The 4,662-nt window shown below is 38.4% G+C and overlaps 1 protein-coding gene and 1 long non-coding RNA gene across 2 annotated transcripts in view; one reads left to right on the forward strand and one right to left on the reverse strand.

The window, feature by feature from the left end:
* Positions 1 to 4,662, reverse strand: part of BNC2 (basonuclin 2) — a 226,419-nt gene that overhangs the window by 214,773 nt on the left and 6,984 nt on the right. The window lies entirely within an intron of this gene.
* The window catches only part of LOC109363976, a 58,910-nt gene extending 54,248 nt beyond the window's left edge, over positions 1 to 4,662 (forward strand). The window contains exon 2 of the long non-coding RNA XR_002109911.2: positions 4,189 to 4,662. This is a non-coding gene — a long non-coding RNA (uncharacterized LOC109363976). The remainder of the gene's footprint in view (positions 1 to 4,188) is intronic.

The raw sequence follows: 4,662 nt of genomic DNA on the forward strand, positions 1-4,662 counted from the left end.
TAACCTTCTTGGCCTGTTTTTCAAATCTTCTTTGTTTCTGGAATGCCCCTGAAATCTGTGGAAGCCACAGGTGCCCTGCACATTTGTAAAACTAGACCACATATTACTCCACCAATTTTCATACAAAAATTTAAGTCCCAGTTTTTCCAATATTCTGTCTGCAATTCAGCTGGTATAAGTGTTGGAGCCAAGCTCAGAGCAGTTCTATGGACTTGCCAGTTGCTCAGATGAATGTATTTCAATTTCTAGTTTATTGTGTATTTTTTTTTCCCAGTGATAAAACACCAGCACCAACAAATGCAGAATTCAAGGAAAGTTTCTTGCATAACTTAGCTACCAATTTTAAGTAGCTAAACTCATGGTTTGTTTGAACATGAAGGAACACAGCTTTGGTTTACATAAGGAATATCTAATATCTAACTTGACAAGCAAGTGAAATACTTTCGTACCAAAACAGCATGAAGCAGTACTGCCCATAAACAGTGAGCTGCATTTATAATGAACTTTGCTGTGCGCTGAGAAAACAATATCTGGAGGGTATTTGTACTTAATGAGGCAGGGGACAATGGGTTAAAAGAATAAAATTCCCATAGTAGGGGAAAAATAAAAATTAAATTGAAACTGGGAGTAAAATGTATGGCTCCTTACACAGAAGTCAGAGCAACTTCCTTCAGAGTTCTACTATCTGAATTGACAAACAAAATCACCCTAATAGATTATAAATACATTAAGAAATCTCTACAATCACAATATTTCTGCTATTACGTCACAGATCTCACAGAACAGCTTTGCAAAACAAAGTAGATTAACTTAAATATCCACTTAACTTCTTTGCACAAAATAGGCTCAATTTATGTCTCTGAACATTTTCCAAGTTAATATATGATTCTGAAGGATGAGATTTCTTGTTTATTCCCGAGACAGAAACCAGGATCCTTAAAATCATATTTTATAGATATTAAAGCAGCTTGAGCAGTTTGCATTTCACAGTGGCTAGCAGACTAATGTTTACATTCATTTAGTACAGACACCTTCTTCGCCCATTCTCAGGCTTGCTAGTTTTAACTTAGGTTGCTAAGTTTTAACAGTGCCTGTAAAACTCTGTTCACTTCATTGTTCTTAATTTTGCTCTCTCCCACTCCTCCTGCACTCTTGTCATGGTTTAACCCAGTTATTTAAGTAATCTAAAACAAGCACACACAGCTTGTTCCTCAGAAATATATATACTAGCCTAAGGGACAGAACGCTTTTATTTATTCATTTTCTGGTGACATTACTGAAGAACAGTTTCTTCACAGCTTCCAGCAGGATGTAAACAAATGTGGCTGATGCATGATAGGGATTAGGCAGAAGTGGCACTCCTATCAGACCAAAGCATAAATTACAGGAGTTACAAGTGATACAAAAAAATACTTTGGAAGGGATGGGGAGAAAACTCCAGTATCTCAGATACAGTACAAACAAACCAAAAGTCTTCATTTTGTTTTCTTTAGCTACATAGCAGCCAAAATACATGCCACAAGCACTGCTTCACAAGTAATGCCTCCTATTTTATTATGAAAGGGTGGTATTGGCAATAGAGATTGAACCTTCCCACCAATATCCCATTACATGTTGTCACCATGTGACAGATGGCAGCAGAGAGGCACTCTGACACAATGGTGTCTGACATGGAAGTGCATATGAAGCACAAATGTGTAATTGAATTTCTCCATGCAGAAAAAATGGCATTCGCTGACATACATCAACGCTTGCTGAAAGTTTATGGAGACCAAACAGTAGATGTGAGCATAGTGAGGCAAGGGGCTGTGCATTTCTGCTGATGCAGCAGCAATGTGAAAGACAAGCCACATTCCGGATGGCCATGCAGATTGTTAGGAGGGTGACGTGTAGCCTCTTGTTCATCACTGGTGAAAATGCAGAGCTAATGGTGGTGACTGTGTTGAAAAACAGTGCTTTTGTAACTGAGAATTTGCTCTATCAAGTAGTGTTATTGTGCTTTCGGTATCTGTTGTAGTTTCCATGGAAATACATAGGAGGCATTACTTTTGGAGCAACCTATGTACATACTGCAAAGATATTTAAAACATACTCAAGGTGAGATATGATCTATCTACAGCCAGTAAAGCAATCCCAGAAGACAATATTTAATACTCTTTTCACTTATACATAAGGAAAATATCTTGACTGTCCAAAGCCAAACTTTTCAAATTCAGTGACCCGTAGCTCAGCACATGTAGCTGTATTGCAATCCCTTAACCTGATATGCACCAATTTTTCTTCTCACCCAGAATCTTCCCCAGCATAAAAAAATGCTGAGCATCTCCAGGACTCAAACTGTATTCAGCTTGACTCCTTACAGGGCTCAGTTGTTAACTTCTTGACTCCTGCTCCCATTGGCTTTCCCCACAGCTATACAACATTCTGGAGAATGCTCTGAAACCAGCCTAAGTTTGTTGGTAACCAGAGCATCTATTTCTTGGTTTCAGGCAGAAGGAAGCACTGATACAATATTTAGAATTCTAAACTTTAAAATGGCTTGGGTAAAAGTTACGTTTATAGTGCTGTTTGTTATTGTTGTTTTTCCCTTTAATATTTGCATGTTAGAATAATGATTTCACCTACAGAGCATGCAATCCAAAGGAAAATCAATGAAGGGTTTACATACAATGAAGTCTAGTGATCCTTACACTGGTGATACATTACATTTCCTAGGACAAATTTAATTTCTCATCACTTGCTTGTTCCACTGCATCTTGTTTGGACACCATAAGACAAGATAACAGAAGTGAATTATGTGAAATTTATCTAATTTAGTGATTTAAAATACTTATAATTCCAGAAGAATCATTGACTTTTAAAAAAAGACTGTTTTCTGACTACTGTTTTGGGGGCACTGACCCCATCAAGGAAAGTGGAAAAATTAGTCAGAGATGCTGGCCTTAGCTCTATTGATACCTCAGGGCATCCACTGGAAATTAAAGTACTCTGTCCTCAAATGCTGAAGCACCCGTAGTTCCAAATGGGAGTTAAGCAAAGAAAACTGGAAGCTCACAAAAAGGAAATGGAATAATGGAACAAAAGTTAACACTATTTCAGAACCTGGCCATAATGTTTTCACAGAATGACAGAAAAAGTACATGAGGATTTACCCAAGCTCTCATCTGATCACAGAAAGAAATCCAAGCAATATTTTGCTGGTAGAATTAAATGGCAGAATTTAAAGCCAACCTGCAGCTGCACTACAGTGAACAGACTATCTGCTCTCTGGTACATATGCTGCAGCTAGCCATAGCAACAGGCTGTGCCTCCTACCTGCAGTTAGATGACTGCAGTACCATTACAGATACCAAAAGAAGTATTTGAGCAGAATCTCTAACTTTTCAAAACTTTTCTACTTTGGAGGTGCCATAGTCACGATTTCCTACCACTTTTGCTTTCCAGATCACGAGATTGCCTACAGATTCACCCTAAAAACAAGGGAATTTGCACATAACACCTGTTCAATTCAACTAGATTTTGTAAAGCTATTTTCTCTGCAAGTTTGGGAAGGTTAATTATCCTTTATATTGGAAATGTGAAGGAGAAAACAAACTGAGACATTTTATTCAATGCATCCCTTTTTTTTCAGTTTGTGATCATCTACCTCCCTTTCTATTTGTAACAACACAGAAATCCTGCACTGTGTAATTCCTGAGTTTTATAAAGCGGCTGATGCACAGATATGAAAATCTCATATGTATGCCCCCTCTCCCTTTGACAGAACAAACTTAAACATTTCAAAAGGCTTTCCCTGTACTGGTGTCCCATCCACATATTTGTGAATACCTCTGCCTTGGTCCAGTTCCAAAGTTAGCAGATTGGTAGGTATAAAATGCAGATAACTATGCTGACATTTCTAGGCAAAAGCTCAGTTTATAGGGTAGGCTATTCTGAAGCTGAGCAAAATGTTTTGGAAATATCAAACTGTCCTTCGCTTCATTTATCATCATCAGGTGTGATCTTATGCAAAACTTTATCAAAGCAACATTCCACTTTCCTGTACGCTGATTTTACAAAACTCACTCTCTGAATGTTGTTCTACATGATGTCATCACACTGTAACTCACTTCATTTACAGTATCTGTTTCACTTCTACTCACAAGCTAATATAACTCATTTCTTTTTTTTTTTTTTAACTGCACACAGGCTGCTAGACACATGTGCATAGCAAATGGAATCTGAACTTAGCTTAACAGCCTCATTTATTCCTGATGGTTTAAATTATTTCATCACAATTAATGACACCCCCTCAGCTTCCTGTGCAGCGCTGCCAGATGTTCAGAGACCACAAAGCCACTCTCTTCTTTGACGGCTAGTGACAAGTCGTCCTCTGAAGGACGTTCCCTCAGTACACAGGCCGGATGACACCTCTACTGCTTAGCACCTCTGCACCTCCCTGGGTAACCATGGTGAGAGAAGGAGGAAGACATGAGAAACCAGCCCGTGCATTAGTAAGGACAAATGATGTGAAGCTATTCTGGACTTGAAGGATCTCATCTCCTCCTACTGGATTTTCCAACCTGACTGTTTTATAAAAAAGACAGGCAACTGTTCGCCTCAACATTCAAGGTGTTAATTTTTCTATGCTTCTCTAAAAATAACCTGTCCTTCCTTACACGG

Source organism: Meleagris gallopavo, chromosome Z (genome assembly GCF_000146605.3).
Source record: "Meleagris gallopavo isolate NT-WF06-2002-E0010 breed Aviagen turkey brand Nicholas breeding stock chromosome Z, Turkey_5.1, whole genome shotgun sequence".
Taxonomy (NCBI): domain Eukaryota; kingdom Metazoa; phylum Chordata; class Aves; order Galliformes; family Phasianidae; genus Meleagris; species Meleagris gallopavo.